The sequence below is a fragment of the Nuphar pumila genome, chromosome 1 (assembly GCF_984573655.1).
Source record: "Nuphar pumila chromosome 1, dmNupPumi1.hap1.1, whole genome shotgun sequence".
NCBI lineage: Eukaryota > Viridiplantae > Streptophyta > Magnoliopsida > Nymphaeales > Nymphaeaceae > Nuphar > Nuphar pumila.
In genome coordinates, this window is record NC_143249.1 from 16,703,512 (window position 1) to 16,716,420 (window position 12,909).

A 12,909-nucleotide genomic window follows, 5' to 3' on the forward strand; every position below is an offset into this window, starting at 1 on the left:
ACTTGGACTTTGAGAGTTTTCTTAGGAAAATGATGGAAAATTTATAGGAAAACTCATTGGAGAAGGAAATTCAAAACTTGGGAATCGAAATCCTGAGAATTTTACCTTTGAAATACTTGGAAATCGCTTTTTGATCTTGGAGAAATATTGAAAAACTCCTTTGAAGCTCTTAAGAAAATAACATTTTCCAAGGAAAACTGTGAAAAACTTGACTTGGGGAAAGCCGATTTTGGAAAATTCTTAGAGTTTCTTGAGAAATCGATTTCTTAAGAATGCCACTTTCTTAAGAAAATCATGAGAAAACCAATGGTTTCATGACGCCAATGATATGAGTGAATGAATGCACTTTGAAAGATTTTCTAAGAAAATTTGTTGGAAAAATGTGTATTAAGTCAAAGTAAATCCTTCACATATTCTGACTGTGGCCATGAATATGTTCAGAGTTTATTTGATTTAATGCACATGATTTTGAAAACTTTGGAAATATGATGTGCATTTTAAGATAGCCTAAGAGTGTAGACTCAATGTGACTAGTAGAAAGATGATGGATCTGGGTCTCGTCCATATTCCGACTAGGGCCGTAAATATGGATCCCACCGAGTTCATCAACTCCCTAAGAGTTGGTGCACGTGCCATTCGTGAACATCTATAGTGCTTTTGAAATAACAATGTATGCATCACATAAGCAGGATATTTGCATAAATTCAAACTATATGATATGCATCCTAGTCTAAGCAGGAAATTAACTCTCTTATTCCAAAATTTACATTATTACATCACTAAATAAAGGAAATAAAAGAAATTTGCAGACTTCAGCTCCTTCTTTTGATTGTTCCTGCCAAACTTGAAATTGGGTTAGCTCAAATATGTGGGTTTTTCCAAAATTTTCCAATAATATTATGAAATTATTGGATTTAATTGGATATAAACCCTATGATCATGCTTCCTTGATATTTGAAATGATGAAAATGCAAGAAATTCGGTAGAAAACAGTTTGAAATTCGGAATTGGGGTCAAAATGACCAAAATACCCCTAAAATTAAAGTTACACCTTTAAAATCAGGGTTTTTTGAAGGAAAACTTGGTAAAACTGAGATTTCGAAATTCAAATTGAATCAAATGATGATGAGATGCAGTAAGAGACATGATGACATACTGCTAAACACACTAAGACTGTAAAATTAGAATTTGACATTTTGCAATTTATCCAAAATAATGAATTTCGCTTGTTTTCGCTTGGATCTGGGTCCTGCGGGACCCTGTTTTGGTATTATGGCTAATCCGAACCTCAAATGGATTCCAAATTGCACCAAATTCGGTATGGAGCATCTAATTACTCTGATAAACAACCTAGAATGCTAAAAATCACGAAATGATATGATTTAAATGCTAAAATTCAAAGAAAGTCCTAAAATGGTGGATTTTGCCTATGGATCCGAACCAAATGCAATGCCTAATATGATAATGCAAGATTTACACCATGGAAATTTCTAATATTTTGCAGACTGCTAAAAGACCCGAAATGAAACATTTTTGGTTTTTATAGCCTCGGGATTTGAGCCATGGTGAGTTCAGAAACAGGGATTTAGTTCTGACAGAGGTAAAATCACACTAATCTGATGTAAAATGCTAAAAAAATACAAAACAACCATGGAAATTAATGAAATTAATCAGAGCTATGCACGACCTACATGAACAACTTTCATGTTTATGACTTCGGCATTTGATCAACATAAACACAGATAAAAATATAAATATTCCTGCCTAAACTAACAGAACATACAAATGTAGCAAAACAGGGGACTGACAAGAAAAATCCGAAGCAGGGGTCAACACTATTCTAACAATTACAGGCTTTTAGATGAAAACAGAGGACACCACGAACATAACTTTCACTTTTTACAGTATTGGATTTAGAGCAACACACAAAGAGAAACCATCGCCCTACGTCGATCCAAGATCTTAGAGGCCCAAATTAGGCTCTGACACGTGTCCCGAACTCTCGGATTTTTGTCAGACATTAAAAAAATTCAGAAAAATCTGAGAAAATCATGTTAAAACTAGACATTCGCTCGAGTTCAGAACATCTTTCGGATCGAAAATTGAATCTCCCATGAGGGATATCTCGATTTTACAAGTCGGAAAATGATTTTCAAAACGCATCCCGGGTAACAAAACCCGACTTTCCATTTTGAATGTTTACCGCAGTAAACAAATTCAAACGCCTCCGAATTTTTGGCAAAATGTCAGGGACACCTAAGGGCGCATTTCGTGATTTTTTTGGGATTTTTAATAAAAAATAAATGCATAAAATGACGTGTGGACTGACTGACAAAAACAGAGACCTACTGAAAATAAGCAGAATTGAAATAAATGCTAAATTAATCCTAATTAATTCATGAAATATGCTAAATGAATGAAATAAAATGCAAATTAAACCTAGCTAACTACATGAATGTTAAAAATCATCAAGGAAGCATAATGAAACATTTGATATATGTCGTTTTATGAGAATAGCTCAATCCATCCCTCGGATGAGCTCTTTCTTCAAACGACTCCCAAATCGGATTATGGAATTACATCAAGGGGAAAAGAAGTGCACCTTGCTTCGTTACGCAGTGTAGAAGCTCTTGAAAGGGGCGGCTATCACGAGCTTCCTTCGTCCTTCGCTCCGGGCTTCGGATGGTTCACCCAAATTGACCTTCGCTTGAATCGAGTTGGCCACTGCACGAGCTTTATTCCACCTTCTCCAATGAGCCAAAGGGGGCACGATTTCCAAGGTTCAAAATCGGATGTTAGGAAGGCTAGGTCGAATTCTCCAGTTCACAAAATGGTCTCCAAAAATAATATCCTCTTTCCCTGGGCGTGGAGCCTTGTTTTTATAAATTTTCTGAAAATTTTCTGAAAATTTTTGAAATTCAAACAGGCTCAATCTGAGCCCTCCATGTGGCGCCATCTCAGAGAGTGCCATCTGGGGGTTTGAAATTCGAATTTGGCTTTTGCAGGGAGCCCTCAGGTGGCACCATCTCATAGTGCTATTTTGATTTTTGAGAAAAAAAATAAAATAAAAAAAATGGAAATTTTGTGGGTGAGACACCTCAGCAGGGGGAATTTGGAATTTTTCAAAAGTTTGCTTGATTCTCTCTGCAGGGAACTCCCAGAAGGCGCCACCTCAGAGGGTGTTCTCTTGGAATTTGAAATTCAAACTCACCTTTTGTAGGGAGTCCTCAGGTGGCGCCACCTCATGGTGGGCTACTTTTATTAAAAATAAAATAAAAAATCAAAATGGAGCCAAGTGGAGTCCTGGAATGGTGCCACCTCAAAAGGTGTTTGACACATGTCAGAAGGTCAGGGCAGTGGGCTCAGAAGGCGCCACCTCAGAGGAATTTGAATTTTGCCTTTTCTGGTGAGAGGAGATCTGGACATATGGCAGTCCAGGACGGTTTCAAGTGTCAGCCTGCTGGAGAGGTTCTTCAGATGGCGCCACCTCAGAGGAGAATTTGAATTTCAAATGGAGGTTGGCCCTGGAGGAATGGAGGATGGACATGTGGCGCCACCTCAGGGTGGCTCCTACAATGCCATGTGGCAAGAGGGAGGAAAAGGAGGGAAGTGACATGTGGCACTTGCTTTTCTGAAGAGAGTAGGGAGAAGACATGTGTCTTCTACTTTTTCTGAAAGAGCAGAGAATGACACGTGGCAGAGGGGAGAGAAGGAGGGCCAAGCCATGTGGCGCCATCTCAGACAACCTGGAAAAGGTAAAAGTTCAGGATTTGCGCCACCTATGAGGAGTTTTGAACTTTTGAATTCTAGTTTTTCTGAAGAAAGCAGAAAACGACACATGGCGTCTACTTTTTCTGAGAAACTGAGAGATTGTCATGTGTCCTCTGCAGGAGACACACTCCAAATGGCGCCACCTCAGAGGAGACAAGCTTACCTTTTCTGGAGGAATTTAGGAGTGACACGTGTCTCCTACTTTTCTGAGAAAAGTAGGGGGAGACATGTGTCAGGCTACTTTTCTAGAAGGAGGGAGAGGTTGACACGTGTCCCCTGCAGGAGACATACTTCAAGTGGCGCCACCTCAGAGGAGACAAGCTCCACTTTTTCTAGACAGGACAACCTATGACACTTGGCATCTCCTGGTAATCTTGGAATGACACATGGCGCAGGATGGATAGGGTGACACATGACAGATAAATGGGATGACATGTGGCGGCTTCTTAGGGTAGCCCCACACTGACACTTGGCATGGAAATGGGAGGAGAGAGAAAAGACAAGTGGCACCAATCCAGGGGACAAGGCTCCTATATTTTTGGGTTTTTCAAAATTCAAATTTTCAAAAGAAAAGCTTGTGTGACACCACCTCAGTGTGGGTCCCACATTGCTTCTTTACTGAAATAAGGATAAAACGACAACTTCTTTTTGGAATTTTCATAAAATCTGGACTAATTGGTAAAACAGGAATTTTTGGAAAGAGTTGGCCCCTGTAGGGCAATTTTGTAAAAGGAAGATATTTGAAATTGTCAAAAGGGCAAAATCTGAGTTGAAATTTATTGAAAATTATCCAGATTGTTTTCCTGAGGAAATATTTTGAAATTCAGAGCCCTGGGGGTAAAATGGGAACAATTGATAACTTTGAAGACCCAGGGTTTTGAAATCAATTTTGAAAAGAGTTAAAATTCTAATCTGGATTGAAAATTTTGAAATCAAGAGTTCTGGACCTCGAAATGACATGCTGTGCAGTGCAGTGATATGAGATGCTCATGCAATGATATGCAATGCCATGTCTTATGCCATAGAATCTTGAACCAAGGCTTTGGAGATGTCTGTCTCCTGTCAGGAGTAAAAATTTGAACATCTGAGATAAAAATGGAGAAAAATTGAGAGTTGTAGATGCAATCTGAAATTTTGCAGGTTCTCTGCTCAGAAAATGACCATTTTGCCCTCTGGCGATCCCAGAGGTTGAATGATGATGCTTGGTGGAACTGTCGGGGAGGTGAATGAAAATTTGGGGTGTTTACACAGCCTACCCCCTTATATAATGGAGGATTCTCCCACTTGACCCATTGACACCAAAAGTACATTAAATCGAGGTTTATACCGTTATCTCGATTTGATTCTTCATATGGGTTTACATGCTACTCTTTATCACAATAATGAATCATATGAGTCATAGAGATGAATACTCATGCATGAAATATCATATTTTCATGTACTACACTATAATTCACATTCAGTGCTTTAGCATGTTGAAATTACCTTTATGAATATGTTGGTTTCTTAACTATTCTATTGGTCCTTTCAATATTATTATTCTGCTATCCTCTCTAACCCATATGAGAGATCCTTTATGCAAAATTAACAAAATACAAAGCCATAGAGAATCAATTTTATATACACAAATGTGATCGCATAATGTATTATCATACATAAGAAAGAATAAAAAAGACTCATTCCCTTTACATGTTGGGAATACAATCCTGGTGCTAGCCCTTTAGTAAGGGGATCTGCAGTCATTTCTTTCATCTCAATTATATCAATACATACCAAATGATTCTCAGTCCTTTCTTTAACAATGAAGTATTTTAACTTCATGTGTCGACACAAGGTTGAGCTCTTGTTGTTATTTGAAAAAGACATGGTTGCTTCATTATCACAAAGATATTTAGTGGTCTCTCAATAGAGTCCACAATACCAAGACCTATAATAAAGTTTCTTATCCAAATGGCATGTGATGAAGTCTCATATAGAGCAATAAATTCTACCTCCATGGTATGAGCAGCGGTGGTAAATTGTTTTCTACTTCTCTATGAGACAACAACACCCGGTAGTAGGAAAATGTATCAAGTAGTGGATTTTTTACTATCAATACACTCTCCTAAGTCCACATCGGAGTATCCAACGACCTCTAGGTGGTCAATTTTCTTTTAGGTCAACATATAGTCTTTTGTTCTTTGTAAATAGTGCGTGACCTTCTTCGCTACCTTTTAATACGCAATGCCTAGATTTGATGGATATCTACCAAGCATTCTCACAACAAACACTATATCAGGTCGAGTGCAGGTCTGCGCATACTGCAAACTCTCAACTGTTGAAGCATATGGGACAACTGTCATCTGAGCCTTCACAATATCATCCTGAGGACTGACCTTTAACCTCAATTTATTCTCTTTCACTATAGGTGTTGAACCAGGAGAGCAATTCTCCATCCCATATCTTTTAAGAACCTTAAGGATATAAGATTTCTGAGAGAGGCCAAGGACACCCTTAGTTCTATCACGACGAATCTCGATTCCAATGATATATGTGACATCACGCATGTCCTTCATATCAAAATAAGAGAAAAGAAAATCGTTTGTTTCATATAATAGACTTAAATCATTAGTTGCAAGAAGAATATCATCAACATATAAAACCAAAATTATGAACTTACTCCTACTAGTCTTTATTTAAATGCACTGATCAACAATGTCTTCAGTGATTCCAAAGTTCATAATTACCTGATTGAACTTTTTATACCACTAACGGCAGGCCTGTTTAATTTCATAAATTGACTTCTTCAGTTTGCAAACTAAATTATTCGAGTCATCTATACTGAAACCAAGAGGTTGTTGCATGTATACCTCCTCATCCAGATCTCAATTTAGGAAGACAGTTTTCATATCCATCTGATGTAGCTCTAAATCAAATTGAGCTACGAGAGCCATAATTATCCTCAATGATTCATTAGTTGAGACAGGAGAAAAAATCTCATTATAAACAATGCCCTCTATCTGTATGAAACCTTTTGCAACAAGCTTAGCCTTGTACCTCTCCATATGACCTTTAGAGTCTGTTTTGGTCTTATAGACCCATTTATAACCAACAGGTCTAACTTCATCAGGTCAAGGTACAAGATCCCACACTTGGTTCGTTGCCATAGAGTTAAGCTTTTCTTTCATGGCATTGATCCAATATGTTGATCTTTCACTTTTAATAGCTTCTGCAAATGTGAATGGATCTTCATCAATGTCTATGAAATCATTAGACTCTTATAAATACACCATATAGTTTGGATGGATAGCAGATTTCCTGATTCTTGTAGACCTTCATACTGGTGGTTTAAAATGAGCCTTTGTATCCTGTTGTTGTTGTTGTATATTCTCATCAACAACCGGATCTAGTTGGGATTGATGTTCATTGATCGGACTATATCTTATATTATTCAAATGGACAATGATAGAAAAAATTGGGCATTTATCCTTAGCAGGTGAAAAACCTGAATCTTATATTTTCTTAAAATCAATATTTTGAGACGCATATATCCCAATAGAACCATTTTCAAGAAATATTGTTTTATTTGTTTCCACTATCTGTGGTATATAAGATGGACAATAAAACCTAAAACCTTTTGACCTTTCTGGATAACCAATGAAAAATCCACTAGTCGTCCTAAAATCAAAGGCTTTTATATGTGGATTATATCATTTAGCTTTTGCCAGACATCTAACTCAAAAGGAGTCAACCCTGCTGAATTAGGGGTCAAGCCTCGACTACAGCTAACTCAGTCTAAATAAATAAGGAGGAGTTGACCCTGTTAATCTTAGGAGTCGATCCTCAGAACATAAAATAATATACCATAGAAGAGGAGTTGACCCACCCAACAAAGGGTCAACCCTTAGTGCAACTGAGTCACTAACTGACATAATCAGGAGTCGACCATTCCAACTCAGTGGTCGACCCTCAGTCAAATTGAACCACTAACTAACATAAGCAAAAGTCGACTCTCCTAACTCAAGATTCGACCCTCGACCCAATAAAACCACCAACTAAACAAAAGAATGATTACCCAACTTGAGGGTCAACTTTCCTGCCAAACAAAATATACTGGGAGTCGACCCTTCACAAAAGTGTTGACCTCTCATCACAACAACCACCATACACAAGAAAAAACTATCAGGTAAGAACAAGTCGACCCTCAGGTGCCTATGCACCAAGCACACGAACTCATGTTATGCCTACCTCCATGCATGAACATTTTATTAAATTTTATCATTTAATTGATATTGCATTACATGTTATACTCGACACATATTTGTTGTTATGTTCATGATTACCTTCATAAGGCATCACTTTCAGTAAACTTAATCGTCACGGAGCTATTCAAGGGATGTTCATTAATCCATTTCATTTATAAAATTATTGATAGTCACTGTGATGCTTGCACAAGCGTCTGAGACCCTTCATCAAGGCATCACTCTGTTTAGGACCTAGAGTCTGGAACCTTATCCATCTCCCTGAAGTCAATGTAGTAAACTACTATGCATATTGCAGAAGCTTCATCTTCGCCTCGAGTATCGGAGTCCAGTGTCTCTTAAGCTCTGTAATGAGGGACAAAACTCTTAGATTCAAATAACAGAAGCTCACTTAACTGTCTCAAAAATTCTCCTACAAGGTTGGTACATGCTTGTTCACATCTGACAAGTTGGCTCAAGCCACAAGAAAACCATGGCTCAAGCCACAAGAAAACCAGGTGATTATAAACAATCATTCAGTATAGCTTGTTATTAAAATATTAATTCATTATGCATCATACAGTACCTTATTGGTACCATGGGCTCACGCCCACACAAGCCACACTCATGGTCAACAGCCTAAATCTAACATATATGAGCACATCTTAGACAATCCTCTATGTATTGCTAACCTTTCAATATAAATTTATACTCACATAGGCACCATTGTTATGTATTGTCACACTTACAATACGAATCATAAGCAAGCAAAATCATGCATACCCAAACTACATAATGCCGCACTTAAACTATAATATAATAGTAACCCTCCAACCATAACTAAAGAGAAAGAACATGAACATATTCATATGCATCACCTCACATATGCATGCTTGCGCACTCACTACATCTCAACACAAACCGGGTTCCTCCGTGGACCACCAAACACTTACTAATGCATAAAAACCTAAAACACAGTAGACACGGGTCTCTTAACCTATTCTTGGGTTGATTCACTTAAATTCTAGGTTTAACAGCCCTTGCCCAAACTCAAAACACCAAAAAGAAGCCAACCCACAAGCATTAGAGTCGACTCAAACCACTGTGAGGATGACTCTTCAAATACAAGAGTCGACTCTTTCTACAAGACTCTTCAAACAAAAGAATTAACTCACTCATTGTAGGGGTTGACTCGTCAAACAAAAGTGTCAACTCACCCATTGTAGGGGTCGACTCTTCAAACAAAAGAGTCAACTCACTCATTGCAAGGGTCGACTCTTCAAACGCAAGAGTCGACTTTGCCAACACAGGGGTCGACCTCGACTCTTCCTAATCAGGAGTCGAGTCCTGAATGCCAAGGATCGACCCTTAGGGCCAACCAAACAGAACCAATATATACCAAGGGTCGACTCCTGACAAACCAAAACTTGGGTTTCCACCATCGAAACACCGAAAACTCAGGGATCATGTGGACATCCTAACAAACCAAAAAATATCCTTTCCTTTTTTATGTATGAAACCACCTCCCGCATTTTGTCTATCCCTTTTTTTAAGGACTTTTTAAATGTACACTAAAATACATGGCTTTTATAATTTTTTATTTATAAAAAATAATTGTATTATCACATAAAAGATTACGTTATATTTGAAAATAACGAGCTTCCAAAAATTTTATAATATGAACGAAATCTTGAAAATCTTTAATTTAAATACATCATCCGATAATACAGCAAGATTTTTAAATTTTTTGCAAACTTCCACTTTACACACTACATTTTTAACATCTTTGCTTGTAGGCCCTAACATTTGCATGGTCTGACTCTACACAAGACAATAGAGATGAAGCAAGGAACATTTGTTAATGACATGGAATATCATTCACCATAAGGTTCATCTTTAATCCATGTCAATACTTTACCTTGTCAAGATATATACTTGTAAGCTCATGTGTGTTTTTTTAAAGGCAAGCTAGGGTTAGGCAGACCCCTACCAGATATCTCTTAAGCCCCCCATGTGGCAGAGGGATTCAAACCTGGGCCTTCAGCTTGGCACATGACCCCGCTTACCACATGGGATACCACCTTGGTGGTTTGTAAGCTCATGTGTTACCGCGGTGTAACACATGACTCTAAGAGGGTTAAGAGGTAAGCCCATAGAGTTTTACGCTGCCAGAACAGTGTTTGTAAGTGCGGCAGACAGAGCCAACACAACTAGGTCTCTATTCGAAAGGGTGGTTTCTCCCTGTAAATATCAAAAAGCTCATGTGCCACCCAAATTCAAGGGAAGCAGATCAGGTCATGCTGAACATGAGCGTTTTTGCTAGTGCCGACATCGTGGCCGTCTGTTTGCATTTTGGATGAATGCCACGTGGTTTTGCTGACTTTTGAGATTTTTAAAATGCAAATCGGACGGCCACGATGTCAGCATGAGCAAAAACGCTCATGTTCAGCATGACATGATCTGTTCCAAATTCAAGAATGGTCTTAGTGCTTGTTTAGGTCACTTAATGAGCCAGCCCCCTGTGAAGTAAACCCCGAGTATTGCACTGTGCCATTCCCCATGCCTTTGAGGAACTAATTAGTGAAAGTAGTGGGGTACATCCTGAAAGCAAAGGGATTCAATTAGGTGTCTTAATTTCATCTCTGAGAGTCTTCACACACACCCTACTACACAAGTGTGCTCAACCCACAAGGGCACAATGGATAGTAGATTTCTTTAAGCTGTGTAAGAGTTACCAACCAGGCACAATAGATCTTGGATTCCTTTAAGCAATTGGACCACACTCAAACAACACCAATGCTTAGGCCAATCTAGTTAGAAAAGATGGTCTGTTATTTTGAAAATAATTGCTTATTTAATGAGGAGGTCGAATGAAAATAATTGCAAAACCATGCCCGGGTTTTATATGGGTAACATAAAACCAAACCCAATAAAATACAAACTTTTTTTTAACATTTTACTTAAAAAAATACATATATTGATCAGATCTCAGGTTAGATCTGGGTCTAGTATGAAAATTTCATAAATCATACCCAGCTATGTATGCTAACCGGACTTCAAAGGCACAGCACAGATAGTTAATCTTTATTTGTTACCAAATCCTTATCCTATCATATTTAGTACGGGTCATGTAAGGTCATACCCAACCCATTGACACCCCCTAAATTCACAAAATAAGGGTCTTGGTTTCAAACCTTATAGGGTATCCCAAGTTTGCCGATAAAAATTTGTTTATAATGAGAAAGGTAGGTATAACTCATGGTCATTTATTCATTTTAAGTAACAGCTTAATCTATATATATGGTAATAATAAGGTGCTCCTATTCCCACCTAATAGAAGCTTTAGATTTTCAAATTTCTTAAACCCTTTTTTTTATCAGATCTATAAGTATCATTTAGTAGAGAACAAGTTTTGGATCATGTGATTATAGCATATATGTATGTTTTTTAAGACCTTTAAAAATCATGGGCTCACAGTGTATCAAAATTTCATAACTTAAAAAATCTTACTTTTATGTCCAAAAAACATGATCCAAAGCATGATTCCTATCAAATAAACCATCATGAGAACATCCATAGTTGAGAAGATACAACCTACAACCATGATTTCTAATGTAGTAGGTACTCCCAGAGCACCTTAGCATTATATATATATATATATATATATATATATATATATATATATATATAGAGAGAGAGAGAGAGAGAGAGAGAGAGTAACCGGTAGCTGCTTGATCCATAGCAACCTAAACAAAAATGCACATGTGCTGACCGTCCATCGCGCATGATGGGCAGCTAGTGCACAAAAAAAAGTGTAAAACTGTAAAAAGCACAAAAAATCTTTTAGTGGTGCTTTTGAAGCACCTCTAAAAAGGTTATAGATAATACCAGGTGCATCCCTGTCGACTTATTAGCGATGCTTTGGAGCACCGCTCAGCAGAACCAGGACCTTTAGTGGCGCTTCAAAAGCGATGCCAAAACCTTGTTTTTTTAGTTTTTTGGCATTTTGCAAGTTGTTTTAGCATTTTTGCACGCTGACCGTCCATCAAGCATGTGTGATGGATGGTCAACGCATGTGCGTTTTGTTTAGGCTGTATGAATCAAGCATATATATATATATATATATATATACCCACCTTCTCGTTCTGCCCTCTCAAAAATCATTGTTTTTGGTATAAGAAGCCCACAGGCCAGTCTGTTAGCCCATGCGCTGGCCTGACCCGACCCAAGATTTTGTTGGGTCTAGTCTAAGCCCATTTCGAGTTGGGCCTTCTTTCAAAAACTAAGTCCAGGCCTGACCCGTTCAGGCCAGGCAATGGGCCACCGGCAGGCTGCCTGGCCCATTGTCCAGTCCCACATACAACTCCAAAATCACATTGGATTCGGACTCAGACTTTGAAGGTTATTGAAGTCACTGATATGCACTCTCCTTGACCACTAACAATAGCAAAGTTTATGAACTCCAAACAAAGCATAAACTTAAATGTCAAACTTTCAAGTTAAGCAAAACAAAAGACAATTATCCAATGAGGTCAAAAGAATATGCATCTTGAGTTTGAACTTTGAATTCAATCTTACATAGTAAACAAGGTCCAGGTTTATAATGAGTTTTGAATTCAATTCAATCTTACATAGTAATCATCTTGGGTTCACACTCAGTTCGGTTACACAATAAAAGCTGCTCATGTCTTGCCCTGCTTATGGCTGTCAACGGGTCAGGTTTGTTTTGGATACCCTACCCGACCCAGGTTTATATTACCGGGTTTGATAAAAAAAAATCTGAAACCCGTTTTAATTTTAGGCAGGTTTGGTTTTGTTTTTTAAAACTCAACCCAATTCGGGGCTGGTTTTGATTTTTATTTTAAAGCATCGGGTCGGGTGGAAGAAGCACCAGATCAGGTATCCAACCCGCCTAGCA